Raw genomic sequence first — 22,274 nt, forward strand, 5'->3', positions numbered from 1 at the left:
AGTTTGTATGCACTAAGCTACAATGCACAAAATAATAGAAATAAATGCTATCTAGTAAAGAAAGTACAGCTTTACTTTTTTCACTAGAAAAAATATCCATTATCGTTCATGTGTAGCTTTTAACATTTAAAATACAGGGTGGAACGATAAAGTTGTCGCCTTAAAGAAAACAACACTACGGCTTTATTTTAAAACTTTTATTGAAAAAATCAATTCAGGTAAATTGATTATGTAGATTAGTAGAGCTGACATCTATTTCAATGTAGCCGCCTTCAGTCTCAATCACCGCTTCGATACAAGTCCAGAACTGGTAGCAGGCCTTTTCCACAAGCGCCGGTGGGAGCTTAGCAGATGGCAGCAATCAGGCTGTCTTTGATGTTGTGAGAGGTCATGTTGGTGATGTTCTCAACTTATGACGAAACTAAGTAGTCCAGCGGGTTCAGGTCGGGAGAGAAGGGTACAAAGTTTTAGCACTCCTTATGAAGCTAAACCTGGGTCTTTTTGGACTTGTGGGTTGGCGCCGAGTCATGCTGCCAAACCCATGGTCTGCGAGCGGCCACCTGATTGCACCAGGGGATCACCACATTCTTCAGCACATCCAGATACACTTTGGTGTTGACTTTCAAGCCGACTTCGAAGATGTGAAGTGTCATGACGTGGCTCTCACTTGAAACCATATCAAAAACCATAACCGTAGCAGAAAACTTTGTTGTCATTATTCTGGGCACATCCCTATTATTCGTGGCAATCCAGCGATTTCGACTTGAGGGTGCTGGTAATGGTTCTATTGTCATAACTTAGATCAGTAGAGATCATGAGTTGTACAGTGGCGCATCTCCGGTCTTGCTCGTTAAACATTGTGTCATTTTCAGACATAATAGAAGGCTCCTATCGCTCTTGGGATTTGTACACAACTAGCCAACTAGTAGATGATCTGCAACGATAAAAGGAAACCGGTTTTCATCAAATGGGAATGGAACAATGTCGTCTTTTCTATGGCGACAATTTTATCAGTCCACCCTCTTTTGATAAGATTGGGGGTTGAAAGTAATATCCAAATATTTCACAAAGTGTAGATCTATGATTACTACAGATTATAGTACAGATTATTATTGAGTAGTAGTAAAAATTCTGCCGTAGATTGGAAATCTTTCCTAGCAAAATAAGCATCTCGTTTGAAATCTAATTCTTTGGTTTCGCAATAACAAGTAGATTAGTATATTTTAATTACAAAACTTCAGAGCAAAAAAAAAAAAAATGCGTATAAAGATGTAGTAACAACTTGTTTGAAAAAAACAAAAGGTTTTACACTATCGTTTATGTCCATATTTGGAGAAATCAGATTTGACAAGTTTTATTTGGTTATTTATTTCCTCTTTTCCTCACCCTCAAAGATGATGTTTGTCACCCTTTTAAATTAAAGATTAAAATATTTCATACGTATATATATATATATATATATATATATATATATATATATATATATATGTATGTATGTATATATGTGTTAGTGTGTGTGTGTGTGTGTGTGTGTGTGTGTGTGTGTGTGTGTGTGTGTGTGTGTGTGTGTGTGTGTGTGTGTGTGTGTGTGTGTGTGTGTGTGTGAACCATAGCGGAAATTCAGTCGACTAAAATAAGATGGAAAACGGGGTGAGGAAAAAGAAAAAAAATGGGGGAAGTTACATATAACAAATGTACAATTCAGTAAAATAAATAAGTCGATTAAAAACAAGATCGTTAAAATACACCCGAAGCGCTTTTCGTTCAGACTAACTTTTCAAGGGTATAAGTCTGAAATTTATTTTTTAGAATGTTTGGTAGTGGAATGGAGTAAGAGCGGAGAGGAGGTTAAAAAAACAACAACAACAAAAAAACTGTGACTACCCAAATAATTCTAATTGAAGCCGGAGGTTTCTCTGCTTGCACAAAGTAGAGGGGCTGGAAATGATGGCAAGTGCTTCGAGGATAGACAGGTGGAACTTTGTACGTCCTCGGTACAAAACAGAAAAAACTCCGGGGGAAAATGCAAGACCACACTCCTTTTTATCGACCAAGTGTTGGCCGATGGACGATTCTATCGATTGAGATCTTCTAATGGTAGGTTGATGGTCTCGGATGAAGCAGGGAACATGTTGGGCGATTCTGACCCGTAGACGCTGGGTAGTCTTGCCTATATAGACGGCACCACACCGACATTGAAATTTGTAAATAATATTGCTTGTTTGAGAGATAGGCAAGACATCCTTACGAAAGGAGGGAAAGGCGGATTTTGTGGAAAAACCAATACGGAGGGATAGAGCACCAAAATTAGAAGACACTAAAGAGGAAATCTTATCGCCAATAAGTTGGCCTCCAGATCCAATCCAGGGTAATATATATATATATATATATATATATATATATATATATATATATATATATATATATATATATATATATATATATGCATATGTATATATATGCATATGTATATATATATATATATATATGCATATGTATATATATATGTATATGTGTATATACATATGCATATGTGTATATATATATATATATATATATATATATATATATATATATATCCTTTACAACGATGTAGAATGGTCAATAGTTTATTCAAAACAAGCTTAAAAAGCTTAAAAGCAGATCGAAACAGGCGAATTGTTTGTGTTTTTTTTTTTTTTTGTTTTTTTTTTTCAAAAATTAAACAAAGAACCCTGACAATATGCGACTTCATTTATTGGAAAATCCAGAATTTGCGGGGAATTAGAAGAGGTGACTCGAAGTCTGCAGCAGTATCCGATAAAAAATTATTCTAAAAAAAAAATGAACCAATGAGTAAATATTCCATAAATATATATATATATATATATATATATATATATATATATATATATATATATATATATATTATGATACTAAAAACAAAGTTAAACAAAGTTTTATTTATTATTTAATGTAAAAAATAATTAAGCATAATGCGATACTTCGAGTTGCCTGTTTGCTGACTTTATCTTTATACGTTAGAATTTGAGTTTCTTGGCCTTCGGGCCGAGATCAAAGTGTAGTATCTGTTCCGGCAGATGCTGCACTTAAGATGATTTGTACCAGTCAATGGAGGGGAAACCCTCTATACTGGGACAATTATTATTTTTGGTAACCAGAGTGCCCCCTTTTTGCCTACTTTTAGGGGAGCTGGTTTTTACCTCACATTAAAAACGGCCTTGTGCCTAATTTGCTCAGTGGGGGAGCAAATAAACACCATCTTTATACGTTAGAATCAACTAGAAGTAGGTTTATGGGGGGGGAGTAAGATGTTACATATCATTTTAATGGTGGCTTGTTATGTCGTCAAATCTTCTTAATGTCGTTCAGAAGAGAAAAAAAAAACAATCGTCAATGTTTATCGGAAATGTTTGCGCACAGCGTATAATTGGTTCGGCAAATATCGTCTTCTCTTGGAATAATAAAAAAAAAATGTCGATCATTATTTCTCTCTCTCTCTCTCTCTCTCTCTCTCTCTCTCTCTCTCTCTCTCTCTTATTTTCATCTTGTATGAAAGAAAAAAGATAAATGTTTGTGTACATACGACACAGCCGATAATTCTGCGGTATTTTGTTATTTGTGTACATCTATATTAATATGATAAAAACCGATTCTCTCTTGTAAATTTAATCACCAAAAGAATTATAAACATAGGCGTTATATACAATTCCAATATGGTTACGATTTCTGCTAGTAACTGATATATATATATATATATATATATATATATATATATATATATATATATATATATATATATATAAATTTTATTTATATAAACATTAATGGCTACATATGTGCATACATGTTTCTGTAATCACCCACGTTGGGGGATTACGTCTTCATGCCAAGAATTACCGTCGACGGTAATTCTTGGCCTGAAGACGTAATCCCCCAACGTGGGTGATTACAGAAACATGTATGCACATATGTAGCCATTAATGTTTGTATAAATAAAATTAATATACCTGCTCTGTTCACTCATTGAGCACTATTTTGGTAGACACATGTTGTTTCATTGGATGTATTTCTAGGAAACTAAACTCTACTGGCTATATATATATATATATATATATATATATATATATATATATTTATTTATTCTGTTTTATCAAAAAACAAAACTTCAAAGAATAGGTTGATAGCAACAAATAGTGTATTTCATCGTTAGTTACAATTGCTTCAAGACTATTCGGACAAATTCAAACATTATGTCGTTTGAAAATTTTCACGAGAACAGCCTTTCTTCAGACTTATTGAATAAAAAAAAACACTTTAACAATAGTACATTATAGAAACCATTTCCCTTACAAGGAAAAGAAAACAAGCGAAAATATTTTTACTATATCCCATCCTTGCAAAGTATTTTTTAAAGATTTATATATCTACCTATTTTCGTATCTCCACGAGCACTGTAAAAGTGGTGGACAAATGTTTGTTTAAATAGACATTTGGCGAGACAATTTACGGGTGCCGATCGGTAGAACTGCTGACTGTCAACGTGATGGTTCTAGGTTCAATCCTCAGCTTGGGAGAAGTACTAGTCTAGCGACACTGATGAGTTGTGATCCAACGAAACATAATGACTACAAGTATATATATATATATATATATATATATATATATATATATATATATATATATATATATATATATATATATATTTACATATATATATATATATTTACATATATATATATATATATATATATATACATGATGACTACAAATATATATATATATATATATATATATGTATATATATATATATATATATACATGATGACTACAAATATATATATATATATATATAACACAATCAAATAATTAATAAGAGAAACTTACTAGACAAATGTAAATGTAAGCATCAGTCTAATATACGTATTAATGTTTATATTTACTCCAACCAAATCAGAATGCTCGATACGACAGTACACAGTAGAGCGTAATACCATAAGCATAAAGAAAACCATATCGAAAAATATAAGTAAAAACGAGTAAAATGAAATTAATTCACGGTAATCTTTATTTTATATTAAAGAAGAAAGATCAGGGTTTAAATCGCATATAAGCATTATTATTTTAGACCCCATAAAACCGACGAAATTTGATTTTAATATCGCAGAAAGCTAAAAAAAAAAAAAAAAAAAACTTTTACAAAATGAGAAAAATATAATGGCGGAAACGATTTTCGATATATATGGAAAAAAAAAGCAGGCCACGTTAAAGATTGTAAATACCTAGAAAAAAACTTACTACAAATATACATTTTATTCTGTTAAAGTTTTTGTGCAGTCATTATTAAAATGAAATATAACAGTAAATGTGTTACCTTTGACTTGAAATATTATAAAAGGAGACATAGATAGATGTGCACATCCAGAAAAATATCACGTTTAAGCAGACAACACCTGAAACAATTAACTTCCGGTTTGATATGGAGGCCATAAACTGACATAATTTCCTCTATTAATTTTCAATATCATAATTTGTAGCCCGAAAAAAGTAATATTTAAATTATTTTTATTAATTTCCTCTTTATTTTAGGAAATGTCAATTTTTTATTCCTAAAACTACGTTTTTTTTTTATCTTATCCTTAAATTAACTTTATCGGAAAATTATTTTCAATTCAAAATTTGAGCATGGATTTATAAATTAAAAGCTATGTTTTAATTTAATATTAACAGATTGTAAAATATGTTATGCACAAAGAAATTTAATTAACTCTAAACACAAAATTGTTTCAGTTACTTGGCTTAGAAATTATATTTTGTTCTGGCAAAAGAAATCAGTAACGCTACAATTTTTATCAGCGAAGTGCAAACAGATTTTTGTATCATCGGTCTACAATGGAAAAATTATTCACGCTCGATTTCTAAATACAGTTTTTATTATTCACTATTAAAAAACGGAATAGATTTTTTAATTTTTAATTATTAACAGTAAGATTCACTGTTTATTCATAAGTTTTAAAAGGCAATCTTCCACATTTTTCTTTTTCTCGAACCTTGAAAAATTCAATCATTAAAAAATAAATTATTTCGGAAATCTTTTGAAATTTTATAAGACAAAAAATATCAAATGTAATTAACGAATAATAAAAAAAAAGTTCATAAAAATAATTTTAATATATTTTCCAATCTCTTTTTTTTCCGAAAAATCAGAAAAAAATCATATAAATCGTCAACGATTAAAACCCAAAATTAAATATATTTTATTTTATCATTCCATTATATTATATAACTAGCGGGGGTACCCGGCGTTGCCCGAGTGTTTGTTTCCGGGACGGGGGGGGAGTTTAAAAAAATGTTATGGTAGGTAAGTAGGAAGGATCAAACCCGGAGTCATGAGTAAAAGTAAGAAAATAAAGTGTGAAAAAAAAAAAAAAAACATCTGCAACGTTAACAGTTTGGCCACCAAGAAAAGTCCATTCCAGTTGTTTAGGAAAAAAAAAAAAAAAAACGACTACGGTAGGTCGGCGCGAACGTGAAAATATAATGTGAATTGTCCAGCACGCTAACCACTACGCCACAGAGCACTGCAGCTTAGTTTAGTGATTTTAAATAACTTCACATGAAAGAACTACGAAGCCAAACCGGTGTTCTCTTCTCAACTGTTCCTTGTGAACGATCCCCCAAACGGTGTTAAGTGGTGGCAGGGGGAGGAGGAATTTATTAGAGAGAAAATATTTTACCACTTCCATTGATCTTAACCGATTTTGGCCGTGACTTCTCAGCAGAAAAAGTATAGAAATCTAAGATTATCGAGGAATTTGAGAAATAATAAGCCTATAACACACCTCAGATATTGTTCTGCCGTTTGTGCATATTATATTTGCATGAAATATCTTGATTTTTAATCCTATTAATGTCAAAATCAGACGGGAAAAATGAGTTCATTTTATTTATATAGAAAGAAAAAAAGAAAGAAAGAATAGAAAAAGAAAGAAAGATAGAATAGAAGAAGAATAGATAGAAAATAGATAGAAGATAAGTAAAAAAAAAAAAAAAAACTATGAAAGCAATACTTTCCCCAAAACAATTCTGCTAAGATCGCATTAGGGAAGGGGATATGAGAATTATCTATGTCTATCTATACTCTTATTAATTCGTTTTTCTTTTGTGTGTATTGATATTCATATTAAAACCCCTCTTTTCTATTCATTTAAAAAGAAAATGCAATTTTCTTATATATGGGTCATGGAATTGCATTCAACTGCAAAAGATCTAGCTAATTTGCATATTCTTTTAAACATTCATTTTAAATAATTCTCTATTAGTTTTTTCGGTTTTCTAATGGGATGATCATCTTTAGTTAACTATTATGTGTAATTATATTAATGCAAATATTCTACATGATTTATACTTGCATAATATTTGCGTAAAAAGTTTACAGTAAGCACAAAATTGTTTCCATATATATTTATGTATACGTATATATTTTTGTTTAATCTATCTATCTATCTATCTATCTATCCATCCATCCATAAAAGTAAACGTGGCTGTATGTCTGCGTGTGTACATTTCCCTACGCAATAACTCTGTCAATTTTCAGTCTAGAGACTCGAAATTTGATATATAGGGTACTGAGATTTGGGAAAATCTTTGTGGTCGGTTTTCGGCCAGAAATTTGGTTGTTAAGGGGTCAATAATAAATTTTTTGAGCCCAAAACAATAAATTTTAAAGGATCATGATAGGGGTCAAAGTTAAAAAAAAATTGAATGCTTTCCCTTTTTTTTTTCTCAACATTGTTTTTTTTTTTTTTTTTACTCAACATACACCTCCAAATACCAGGGCAACGCTAGGCACCCATGCTAGTATCTGTCAATTTTCAGTCTACAGACTCGAAATTTGATATACAGGGTACTGAGATTCGGGAAAATCTTTGTAATCCGTTCTCAGCCACAATATTGACTGTTAATGGGTCAAAGTTCAATGATTTGACCTTTGAAAACTCTACCAAACTTCTCCACTAATTTTGGGTCTAAACACTTGAAATTTTTGATATAGGGACCTTTGACATGGATCTAACTTAATAACTTGATTTGAGCCCAAAACAATAAATTTTAAGGGGTCATAATAGGGGTCAAAGTTTTTTAAAAATTTGACCTCTGTGGTCTCTACCTAATTACTCAGACAATTTATGGTCTAAACATTTGAAATTTTACATAAAGTGTATTCAGAGATAGGGCAAGCTTTTTAATCGGTTTGGGTCGAAAATTTTTAGTTACCAATATATAAATGTATGTATGTATGTTTGCATGTCTGCCTAAAACTTTCGACAGAGGCGACGGATTTTTACAAGATCAGTATCGTTTTGAAGTTCGACCTTTCAGACGACAAATATCGAAAAATTGGCTAAAAACATTAATATCTTCACCTTCAACTGGGCACTTTTCTCCAGGGAGTCGCTTTTTTCGCCGATATTTTCGAACTTCATCCTCTCCTTTCGATTGTCTAGCCTTAATTTAAGCCTACGTTACTTCCGGTGTGGCGGTGGTCGTAACAGCAAAGACGTCAGGTTTTTTCCCATTCTTTTCCTCCTTTGCATTACGGGTTCCTACTACAACTTTTTTTTTTTTTTTTTTTTGCTCAACTTACACCTCCAAACATCCAGGCAACGCCGGGCTGAAATGCTAATTTTACATAGAGTGTAATCAGGCATAGGGCAAGCTTTTTAATCGTTTTTTGGCCGAAAATTTTGATGCCAAGGGTCAAAGTTCAAAAGATTTGACCTTTGCGATCTCTAGCAAACTATTCAGACAATTTTGGGTCTAAACATTTGAAATTTTATATAAAGGATATTCAGACATGCAGCAAGCTTTTTAATCAGTTTTGGGGCGAAATTTTCGCTGTCAAGAGATCAGAGTTGAAAGAGTTGACCTTTGTAGGCTCTAACAAATTTCTCCGACAATTTTGGGCCTAAACACTTGAAATTTAAGATGTAGGTTACTTGGACATGAGTCAAACATTTTAATTTTATTTCAGCCCAAAACAATAAATGTTAACGGGTCAAAATTGGGGTCAAATTTTAAAAAAAAATTGACTTCTGCTGTTTTTACCAACTTTTTTGTATGGTAGTTAAGGAGGCCTACTATACAGAAAGGCATTAAGGTACATATACACACTTTTTAATATGTACATAGGCACATAAAGTTATGAACAGTACATACGGCCCGAGCAAAGCCGGGCTGAACTGCTAGCCTTAAATATTTATTTTATTTCAGTTTATTTATAATTCGGATTTTTTTCAATGAGTCTGTAAAAAAATTAGCGAAATTGATCAATTGATTTTTGAGAAAATTTAAAAACCGTGTTGCTTTCATTGCATACTTTCAACCACGTAATAATAACACTGAGTGCCATTTTAAAAGTTTTTAGCTTTTGGGGTAATTTTTTTTTTTTTTTTTTTTTTTTTTTTTCACCAGTTTCTAGAATCAAAATCCTGTGATGGATTTTCATCAAAATCGGAATAAGGATTTTAGACGTAATGTTTCTTAGCATTATAAACGATTGTCAAGAATTTACAAAAAGGAGGGGCTGAAAAAAAGCAAATAGTCAACAAATAACTGTTACCAAAGGAAATCAAAATTAATTTTCTACCAATTTGCCTGTTTTTTTTTTTTCTGTTTTAATACATATTAAAGCGCTTTATTTACATTTCATTTTCCCTAAAATACGATCTGATTGCGTTACAAAAATAAAAGTGGCTGCCTCCAGTTTTCGAAAACCACCGAATTTTTTTTGTTTTTTTCATCTTTCTCAAATAAGCAGAAAGGCACATATATATATATATATATATATATATATATATATATATATATATATATATATATATATATATATCAGGTTGAGAAAAAGATCTTGCGGAATTTTTAAGTTTGATTTCAAATGAAGTATTTTCAAATAAGTTTTCGTTATAATACCTTTACTTTATATATCATCTTAAAGAGCATTATTCGCTATATCTTATCGTTTAAATTACAATTGTTTTATAAAACAAATATGTCTTCTTTTCAGAACGTTAAATACATGATGGAAAAAAGTAAATGCGCACAATTTTCTTATTTCAATTCAAGTTAGGTTGAAAATCTGCTGAAGCAGCTCGCACTATTAACAAAAAGGTTTGGGCCAGAAACCACTATTGAACGCACAGTACAATGGTGGTTTAAGAAATTTCATGGTGGCAACAAGAGTCTTTTAGATGATGAGCGTAGTGGTCGGCAATCGGATGTTGACAACGATCAATTAAGAGTCTTAGTCGAAGTCAATCCACACAGAACTGTTTGATAACTTACTTCTGAATAAGATGTAACGTCGTATACGACGATTTCCAAACTCTTGAGAGAGATTGAAAAAAAAAAAACTTGATAAATGGGTGCCTCATGAATTGAACGACAACCAAAAGAAACGCCGTTATTAAGTGTCATCTTTCCTTCTTTTACACAATAAGAACGACTCGTTTCTTGACCGGGTTGTGACTTGCGATGAAAAATGGGTTCTTTATGACAACCGACGATGCTCAGCTCAGTGATTAGATGCCGATGAAGCTTCACAACACTTCCCGAAGCCAGAGTTGCCCCAAAAGAAGGCGTTAACTTTAATATCGTTTAAAAAAAATCAACAACAACATCTATGTAAAGAGATAAACGATAAAACTAAACAGTAAATTGTTTATGGCATCATAGCGTAATGGGTTAGGGCGCTGGACTAAAATACATAAGGGCCAGGGTTCGAATCCTAACAACAGTCAAGTGAATAGGAGTAGGGCTCTGAAACACGCGTGTTTGTAGATTACTGTTTTAAAAAATAATAAATAAAAAATACGCCCAAATAAAAAATGGGTAACTTTCTAAGAAAAACAGCGGATATCTGAGGTGGAGACGTTTACCTTAATATCTTAAAAAAGAAAATCAACAACAAAAACCATATAAACAGATAAACGATAAAACTAAACAGAAAATTGTCTATGGCATCATAGCTTAATGGGTTAGAGCGCTGGACTGAAATACATAAGGTCTGGGGTTCGAATCCTTACAACAGTCAAGCTATGCTGAATAGGAGTAGGGCTCCGAAACACGCATGTCCGTTGATTACTGCTTTTAAAAATAAATAAATGAAAGATACGTCCAGATAAAAAATGGCCGACTTTCTAAGAAAAAACAGCGGTCCTCCGAGGCGGGGACATTAACCTTAATATCGTTTAAAAAAATCACTAACAAAAACCACGTAAACAGATAAACGATAAAACTAAACAGTAAATTGTCTATGGCATCATAGCGTAAGGGGTCAGGGCGCTGGACTGAAATACATAAGGTCTGGGGTTCGAATCCTAGCAACACTCAAGTTATGCTGAAGAGGAGTGGGGCTCCAAAACACGTGTGTCCGTAAATTATTGCTTTTAAAAATAATAAATATATATATATATATATTCATTCATCAAAAAAGTTGAAAAACCCAAGAATCAAACTTTGATCATTTTCGGGAAACCAGCAGTGGCCATTGTGAACTATATGCCTAGCAATATCATATTTTTGGGGGAAAAATTAAATGTAAATGAAAGCGTTTTGTAAATACTATAAAATCAAAAGAATTATGTAGGTAGGTAGAAATTAACTTTTATTGCCTTTGGTAACAGTTATTTGTAAACTTTGTTTTCTTCAACCTATTTCTTCTGTTGGAAATTCTTGGCAATCGTTATTTTATATCTTAATTCTAATCTTTGTAAGGGAAGATAAAGGTGGTAGAAAACTGTTCTGTTGAGGGAATTAATTTTACCCGTCGTGGGACGTGTATTTTAATTTATATATATAGAGAGAGAAAGGGAATTAGACCTGGAGTCTAAAGAGCAAAGTTTTTTTTTTAATGTATTAATACTTTAAAAGAACAGTGCTCATAGTACTGTAGACATATCATAAGCTCAATAGTTATATTTACCCTAGAGCTATATTAATATTGAGTATAAAGATTAATAGTTGTAAATTATGATTCAGATTCAAAAGGATGAATAAACAAAATCAAATCGAGTGTACGATCGTTTCGGAAACGATATTCATTTCATTAAAATTGACAAAGAATTTGTTTTTGAATATAGTCTCCAGCACAAAGGGGGGGGGTAAGAGATTAAAATAAAACTAGCATTTTTGTAGTAATTATTGTGGATAGTCCTTATTGAGTTGCATTAGACAATTTGATTTAAAGTTCGTCAGTACATAAATAGGCATGTTGTTGTCTTTTGCCTACAAACTGTTGAATATATATATATATATATATATATATATATATATATATATATATATATATATATATATATTATAGATGTACCTAGGAAGTATATGTTTAAGATTTTTGTATCTTTCTAGGTTTGCATAAAAACAAACATTTTAGAATAAGAAATCTGTACTATGAAAAATCTAAGAACATAAACTATTTCCTGTTGTTAATTGTTGATTCAATAGTTAATTCAATAGACAAGCGTCGTTTGGGAGCTAAGAATTTACCCATGTTGGCAGTTCAACTGCATTGTGGACAACATTCAACGATAATGACTATTAATTCCCACAATGCATTCGTAATAAAATTTAGTCACTGATTCTGCATTACAATGTATTTAAGTTCTGACTTTCAGGCTAGAACCAAAATTAAGCATCCGTGGAAAACAATACGACGGGACTGGTTATCTAATGACTACAACATAGTCATCTTGAAGTCCAATGCAAGCCATCCTCTTAAGTAATTAAATTCTGCCGTTTCCATCAATCATTTCTAATCGTTTCATTATTCACTTGACAATCTCATTTACTCTTATCCTCGAGTAGATTTTGGCATTGCTGACTGATCAGTATTAAGAGAAACTGTGTTCTCTCCTTGATCAGAAGAGAAGAAATTTATGACTGCCATTTTTATTTTTGTTCGAATCCAATCCAATGTACGGCATAACAACATTGATACATCAGTTCTCTTTAGATCACTGAAGTTAAGCAATGTTGAACCTAGTTAGTACCAGATGAGTGACCAATTTTGGAATTCCAGACGCTGTATGTAGGACGTTGACAACCCCCTCTAGAGTTGCAAAACCCTAATGTCATCATCTCCCCGAATCGGAATATACATGCAACTAGGGATGGCTTGTGAATTTCATACTCCCATGGAACTTCCTCCTTTGGAGGAAGCCAGTTAAACCCACGTAGGGTTAGTGCCGTTTCATTTTTTTATTTGTTCCAATCCAGAATGCTTCTTTTTGGTGAGCTGAAATTTTCCCATATTAAAAAAACAAACTAAACTTGGATTTAACTTTACACTTGTGAAATGCCAAGTGAATAGGAATTTATAGATCTAATCTTTGTACTTCGAAGTGGTCAAGTTGTTAATGAAATGGACTGAAAACCTAGGTGTTCCAAGTTCGAATCCAGTTCATTCCACAAAATCACTTTCATTTAGGATGTTGGCAACCTTTACGTAATCCCATTCATAAATACCCAATGTCTCTTTCTAGAAAGAATTCCGACTAGAATAATATACGGGAAACTAATGCCAACAATAGAATCTTCGGATTCGTACAATATGATGATGATCTTTGCATGAATGAAACTATCAGACAAGATCTCTTGTGTCTATATATGTATTTCTCGTCAATGTGTAACTTTGATAAATAATCATTGAATTATATTTTTCATCACTTTCAATTGAATATTTATTGAAATCAAAACTAAAACACAATAGGAGGTAATGCCTGAAAGAATCGTCTCAAAGGAGGGGATAATGCTTGGGAGAATGGTTTCTCAACGAATGAACATATACTATACTATTTGCAAATAAAGAGGTAATGCCTGGAGGACAGTCTCATGATAACAGAAAAGCTGCCCTCCTCATCTGAAGTTAGCACAGTTCAACATTACATTATACAAAGTAATAGTATAATATCAGCTTCAGACAGACAGGGCCCTGGATATGACCTTAAACTATATCCAGTGGTGAGGCCCCAGCTTGCGGGCTTTGGGGAGCGTGGAGCCACCTTTTAATTGCCATTGCTCCCAGGTCCACTCTGACCCGGACTGGTAGTACCTGTTAGGGTCCCAACTATGGGTTAAATAGAAACCGACTTGAAAACAACAAATATATTCTATTAAAAAATCTTTCTTCGAAATCTTTGGATTCAGCATTAAATAACCTGAAAAGGGTTGATATGCCGTAAAACAAAAACAACCAACAACCAATTAGACAGACAGATACCAAAGGTACATTATTAATAGTTAGCAATAATCTCTCACACCCAACACTGATTATTCCGCTATATTTGTAATAAAAAAAATGTCTTCAAGGTATTTTTAGTCTTAAATATATTTTCTAGTAATAGATATGCATTGTCTGTTGCCAGATTATTTTTTAATATAATCTGCTTTGCTGGTTCTGCCTTCTCAACATCAATAAAAATACAAATTGACTTTGCCAGCTTGCTATCAATTCGCAAAGTTTGCTACTTGAAATACTAAAAACATTAATTTAAAATGTTATTTTATTGTTTGTCAAGGTATTAGACACCAATTAATGAATCGATTCTCTCTATCACTCTAAACACTTTCTCACGCCTACTAAGACTCCCATACATTGCCATGATTCTCCAGAAGCCTTCTCTGCTTATATATATATAATATATTTTATAAATTTTACAAAGTAAGGTATAAAAATTTAATTTAAATTGAATCAAAAAATTACCTTGGATTTATTTTATGTAATGTACATTCTGTTGCACTTTTTTAAAAAAATCATTGAAAATTTTATATCTATATCATTAATTGCTAGATGAAAGATAATGTTTTTAAAGTGCACCAAAATGTACATTACATAAAATAAATCCAAGGTAATTTTTGGATTAAATCTAAATTAAATTTTTATACCTTACTTTGTAAAATTTATAAAAGTGCACTTTGAAGATAAATAAACTTCAAATTGAATCTTGTACCTATATTTTTAAAACCTATAGTAAAAACATTTTGTTTAACAATTTTCATGTCTTGGATGAAATGCTTTTCTTACTTGTATCTTATCTTTTGAAGATTATATTTTAAAAGTCTCCTCCTCTCCATTTCAGTTTGTATTTCTCCTCACACCACAACTCATTTTTGCAACCACCTCTTTCTATTATTACAGGTCTGAATATTCTCTCTGTTTCAGTTTGTATTTCTCCTCACACCACAACTCATTTTTGTTACCCCCTCTTTGTATTATTAAAGGTCTGAATATTCTGTTTCAGTTTGTATTTGTCCTCACACCACAACAAATTTTTTACAACCCCCTCTTTGTAATACAGGTCGGAATAATGAGAATCTGAATTTTTTTAGCAAAAGCTTTAAAATAACTGTTTTTAGATTAAATTTTTTAAACTTCTTTCAGAATAGAAAATCTTTAAAATTTAATAAGGAACATATTTCATATGGATTTCATTGACAAATATTCAGTACATAACGAGAAAAGTAGAGATGAAAATTTCAAAAGGACTGTATAACTGGTTACGGTCAATAGTAGTCCTCGTAAGTGAAAGTCTTTGTTATTGTTATATATATATATATATATATATATATATATATATGTGTGTGTGTGTGTGTGCCGTCCTATATATATATATATGTATGTGTGTGTGTGTGTGTGTGTGTGTGTGTGTGTGTGTGTGCCGTCCTTGATATAATCTTGTCTTCACTATTGGGCAATTCCATCTTTTTAAAAAAGTGATGACAGGTGATTTTATATATATGCATATGGGCATGGCTCAGTGGCTAAGGAAAGAGGATGCAGACTTATACGTTTTGGTTTCGATTCTAGCTGATGGTACCCAATCATATATATGTATTTTTCAGTTTTGATTTCACTATTATATATTAGGTGCAATATAACAATCGATAGAGAATTGTCTCTATAATAATCAATACGTAAACTGCATGAATTAAAATATCAATGCCAGATGGTCTGCTAGTATATATATAAATATAAAATTATTTATATATATATATATATATATATATATATATATATATATATATATATATATATATATATATACACACGTATATATATAAACATATATAAATATAGAGAGACATATACATGTATAGAAATATATAGAGAGACATATAGACATATATATACATACTAGCATGGGTGCCCGGCGTTGCCCGGGTGTTTGGAACAAAAAAAAAAGTGGTAGTAGGAAGGCAGGCTCGAACCTGTATCGCAAAGGAGGAAAAGAACGTGAAAAAAAAACGTGACGTCTTTACTGTTACGACCACTGCCAAACAAGAAGTTACGTAGGTTTTAATTAAGGCTAGGCAATCGAAAAGAGGGGATGACTTTCAAAAATATCGGCTAAAAAAGCTACCCCTCCCTGTAGAAAAGTGCCCAGTTAAGAGTAAAGAAATTAATGTTTTTAGCCAATTTTTCGGTATTTGTTGTCTGAAGAGTCGAGCTTCAAAACGATACTGATCTTGTGAAAATCCGTCGCCTCTATCGAAAGTTTTAGGCAGACATGCAAACATACATACATACATTTATATATTGGTAGCTCAAATTTTCGACCCAAACCGATGAAAAAGCTTGCCCTATCTCTGAATACCCTCCATGTAAAATTTCAAATGTTTAGACTAGAAATTGTCTTAGCAATTTGGTAGAGACCACAGAGGTCAATTTTTTTTTAACTTTGACCCCTATTATGACCGCTTAAAATTTATTGTTTTGGGCTCAAATAAAGTTATTAAGTTAGATCCATGTCCAAGGAACCTATATCTAAAATTTCAAGTGTTTAGACCCAAAATTGTCGGAGGAGTTTGGTAGAGTCCTCAAAAGTCAAATCGTTGAACTTTGACCCCTTAACAGCCAAATTTCTGGCGGCAAACGGATTACAAAGATTTTCCCAAATGTCAGTACTCTGTATATCAAATTTCGAGTCTGTAGACTTAAAATTGACAAAGTTATTGCGTAGGGAAATGTACACAGACAGACACACACAGACAGACACACAGACACGTTCACTTTTATATATATATATATATATATATATATATATATATATATATATATATACACACACATATACATACAAATATATGCATATACACATATATATTCTATCGAATTGTATACAGTACAATATTTGAGCCTTACTTTCCTACATACAAAAATGTTTAGAATGTCATGTACTCTGAAGGTTACAACTACCATGAAATTAAATTAGGAAATATCGTGTAAATTACTTTCAAGATCCATTCATTTGAGAAGATGGAAAATTCTTGTGCATAGCCTCTTTCTGACATTGAGTTAAAAAAAAGAAAAAAGTGGTGTGAAGCAAATAGAATGGGACCGTTTTTCCTCTTAATCATATTACCAGCTTCAGATGATTGTCAGGTGAGACTAGGTATTTTCAATCCGTCGTTTCTGCTGCTCTAGTGACTTTGACATTTTCTTTTTTTTTCTTTCTTTTTCTTTTTTTTTTTTTTCATTTTACAAATGTCTTCTTTTTTTTTCTCCAGAAAATAAAAACCCCAAATCACATTATCAATTTTAATGAAATTAAGCAAAGAAAAAAAAAATTCGATTATATTATAGTTAATAGTTGAGAAATTGTAAACAAAACAACAAATAACTTATACTGTAAAATTTAATTAGTTACCGACCTGCTGTATACTTTTACCGCGCTGAAACAATTTGTAAGTTTTTTTTTTTTTTTGTTGTTGTTTTTTTTTTTTTCAGAATTTGTTTTCGATGTTCATAAAGCCTATTGTCACACTAAAGCGTTACATTCGCTTTCCTTATTTTGTCCTTTAGTCCTCACATTTCATGAGTGATGTTTTTGACAAGTGGGGGAGAATTGCTGTTTTCTGTGTCAGAATACATCTAACACTTATCGTTAGCTAATTTTTTTACTTTGAAGTAGTGTTTTTTGTTTGCTTTTTTTAGCTCCTTACATTAAATGGCTCCATGTCTTGTCTGGAGCGATTTTCATTAAAAAATATTGCTGACTACCTGAGGCCTTACTGCAGTTAAAAGAATGCTGAAAAGACAGTAAAATATTACTTACCCTACCCTAAGTCGGAATGGCACACCGCTCTTCCTCCTCCTCCTCATATAAAAAAAAAACTTGTAAACCACACTTAATCGTTTAAGTTTAGCAAGATAAAGCCATTACTTTAGTCGCCATGTTGTTTGCTGCATGTCTTATGGACACATGATAATAAAAGAAATCCTAAAAATACCCAAAAAATACAATTCCTATGCATTATAAACATATAGGTTGATAGAGAACTTGATTCTATTTCGTTTGCTGTAAATTATTTCTTGTTTTTCTTTTTTTTTTTTTTCCCATACGATTTCCCGGCTGTTAATTACATTGCAGTTTTACTGATTTTTCCATTTTAACTTTACTGATTTTTCTATTTTAATATTATTTTTTCATGATTTTTCTATTTTAATTTTTTTTTTTAATTATTTACATAATATCCTCATCCTGATTGTTATCTACAAAACATTTCGCCCGTTGCACTCTCTGGCCTTCTTTTTGTGTCTTTTGGGTTCTAGTGCATCCTTTGAACTAGACGTAACTTAGCATTCACTCCGCTTTCTCCAGAACATGACGTCAACAGCCGGATTATGCCAAGCGTCGCCAATGAAATCATAACAACGCTACGTAAAAGGAAAATAACAAAATGATGTCAAATCATCATCAAGTGGTGTCCTGCCTGGTACAGGCATTGATGACTATGGCTACCCATTATCTCTCTTCCTCGGGGCATTCATGAATTCATTGTTGCTCATTATTTTTTATGTTTCCCAGGTATTCTCACTGTTGTCCTCTGCTTCTTCTACTCATAATCTTTCCTGTCAAGCTAATCTGTTCTATTCCACTTTTTCTGTAGACATGCCCCATAAATCTCATTTGTCTTTTTCGTACTGTTCTTATTAGAGACCATCCTGTGTTTGCCATTTCTAATACCTTCTGGTTTGTTTCCTTTTCTGTCCAGAATATCTTCAAAATTCTTTTCAGGAACCAAGTTTCAGTTGCCTCTAATCTCTTCCTTGTGGTGTTTGTAATTGTCCAGCACTCACAACCATATAATAGAACAGACCATACATACGTTCGGAATATGCTGAATTTGGTGTCTATTTTAATTTGATGACAATCTCTTGAAGGTGACTATGGCTGCAGCTATGCGACTTTGTATTTCATTTGTACACCTTCCATCAGATGTGATCCAGTATCCCAGATATTTGAATTTATCAACTTGTTTAACTGGTACATTGCGACATTGTAGCTTGCATGTTGGAGCTTGGATGTTCTTGAATACTATCATGCTTACCGTTTTTTTGAGATGTTTAAATGCAAAAACATCAAAAAGAAAAGAAAAACCTATCGTAATTTTTAATTTTTATTGACTGTGTGAAGAAAAAGTTATAAGTGCTTTTTTTTATCAAATAAATGATTTGAAGCAAATGTTTTCAAGAAAAGGTTCAAAGGAACAAGTTTTTTTTAAACAAGTTTTTTTTTTTAAATGCTATAAATTAATATTTTGAGAAGGAAAATTGGAAAAGAACTTTCTCTTGTTTTCAAGTATTTTTTTGTTGATATTAACTCTAATCATAATCTGAATACCTCTAAAAAGCAAGTGGGTTTTAAAAAAAAGAAAGTTTGTTCGAATTTTCCTTAAAAGAAGGAAAATTGGAGCAAACTTTCTTTTTTTTAAAACCCACTTGCTTTTTAGAGGTATTCAGATTATGATTAGAGTTAAGATCTTTCTTTCTTTTTTTTTTCAGTGATTCTTTTCAAGTATTTTTTAGTAAAAAAGTTCAAACAAAAGTGGGTTGCTGTTCACCGTCGACACTTCACATTCGCACATTTCCAGCCATAACTGTCAGTAATGCTCCCGTTTTTTTTTTTTGTTTGTTTTTTTTTGTTTTTTTTTTGTTTTGTTTTTTTGCTAGGCTGTACTTGTGGCTGCATGTTGCACATTGTATTGTTTTTGCCAGTAGTTTCCGCTGTTGACAAAAGTCAATTATAGCGTCAGGTGTCTGTAGCTGTTGTTGGCTCAAGATGGTCAAATTCATGTTTTGCTCTTCTCTTCCTGACTTGCATGTAAGAAATAGTGGTCTTTTTATTTTTTATTTTTATTTATTTATTTATTCCTCTCTCAATATTTATCCAATTTCTCGTCTGCTACTTGGGAGTAGCACTCGTGTACACGTGCGTCAAGCTCAAACTAAGAATGCAGTGTTGTGATTGGCTGATCACCATGTTACATCAGACAGCAGCTAAACCTGAGCTGAGGTCAATTAACAATAAACTAACCTCTTCTAAAAGGATGAGACGGCCAATGCCTAGGAAGATGAACCTCCTAGAACTGCACAGGATTATAATTCAGACCGACTGTAAACAAGCCATCCTAAAAATGGTAAAGATTCTGTCGGTCTGATTTAGGTATGTACTAACTCTGGTTGAGCTGAAGTTATTTACCTCCTTCCCACAGTCGGTTTAATTGGTATGAACTAACCCTGAAAAGTTGAGCTGAACAACTGTTTAAGCGGAGCAAGTTATTTGAAATATACTTTTATATATATATATATATATATATATATATATATATATAGTTAGTTAGTAATTTATAAAATATATATGGCGATTAAGCTACACTGAATATTCTGCGTTACATCCAACTATAGGATTCGTCAGGCTTATGCGCGAATTCTGTGGTTGTAGCTTAATCGCCATATATATTTTATAAATTACTAACTAGCTCTACCTACGTATTGAGCACTTTTGAAGTAAATACTTAAAGTTTACGCATAAATCTATACTTTCGTATATTAAATTTATGTGAATAAATGAAGTAGTTATATATATATATATATATATATATATATATATATATATATATATATATATATATATATATCTTTCAGTTAATTAGTTATCTGTTTCTCTTATAAAAAGAATTCTAGTGAAAAAGAAAATGTTACTTGCAGAAATAAAATCTTAGCACACTAAGAGGAATTAACAGCTTTGCTTTTCAACAAACTTGAATGATACTAGCTATAAATTCAATAAAATGGCAAAAGATCAGTGAAGCTTTTATTTTTCGTTTGTTTCGTAAAATCCAAGATGGTTGCCAGACACATACTTTGAATACAAATAATGAGAATATGTTTTTTCTTTCTTTATTTTTTCAAAAATTGTTTTTAGCTTCTCAGTTTCGGTAAGAAGGAAGGATTATGGGATATCAGTTTGTATGCTCTTTGTTTTGGTTGATGGCCCTCTAACTACTTAACATAGATGACAATCTCAAGTGCAACCCAACGTCTCAAGATTCCTATCACCTAATGCAAGTTAATTCGGTGGCTTTGGGGAAGCACTGTCTGGAATTTCGAATAATAAATTTATAACACTGTGAAACTAATGAAAATAGAAATTACTAGAAATCTGCTATGACTGCAGGCTTGCATAAATTTCAATGTAATTCTCGTGTCTTGTCTGAAAATTGAGCTTCTCTTTAAGAACATCTACAAAAAGTAGTTCGCATATTATGACATTTCTTGAGAGTCCCTATGTAATGTACTTACATCTCCAAGAGGAAAAAGCTAGACACAAGATCATTTTTTTTTAAATGGAGGGAGAGGGAAATAATCCAGCCTCTTCCCCCTAAAAAGAAAGCACTAAATTAAAACAAAAAATAAATAAATAAAGCTTGTCTCAGTCTAGGAGGATTTCTCTTCCCAGAACAGATACTACGCTTTGAATTATTTATATATATATATATACTTCAGAATAGTTTTTATTTAACAATCAGTTGTTATGGAAACGTGAGATTGTAGGTTTACAAAATATTACTGGCAGTAATATTCTATAAGTTATTCGCCCCACTAAAAATAATATAGACTTCTAATGAAAAGGCTTCCACCAGACATTGAATCATTATCGCTGGACCCATAAACAAATTTAGACAAACACTTGCCCGATTCGGATATCTACACAGCTATGCGGATTACCCAATATATAGCTTGGACATTATTACCAAACGGATGTAGAGAACGTATAACATGGATTTTACCAAGCAAGCTGGATCTAAAAAACATTCATATCCTTTTTCTACAAATCCTCCTGATACAGGACTTCTGATAAATGTATTATTTTCACTTAGACTTTCCATGTCTCACTGACTTTAGCAAATAGGGTGCATACCTTTATAACTATTTG

The 22,274-nt window shown here is 31.9% G+C and overlaps 1 protein-coding gene across 2 annotated transcripts in view; it reads right to left on the reverse strand.

Moving 5' to 3' along the window:
* Positions 1–22,274, reverse strand: part of LOC145295970 (uncharacterized) — a 295,111-nt gene that overhangs the window by 119,498 nt on the left and 153,339 nt on the right. The gene's annotated exons all lie outside the window — the stretch shown is intronic.

This window comes from Euprymna scolopes, chromosome 16 (assembly GCF_053919585.1).
Source record: "Euprymna scolopes isolate OS-2025 chromosome 16, ASM5391958v1, whole genome shotgun sequence".
Lineage (NCBI taxonomy): Eukaryota > Metazoa > Mollusca > Cephalopoda > Sepiida > Sepiolidae > Euprymna > Euprymna scolopes.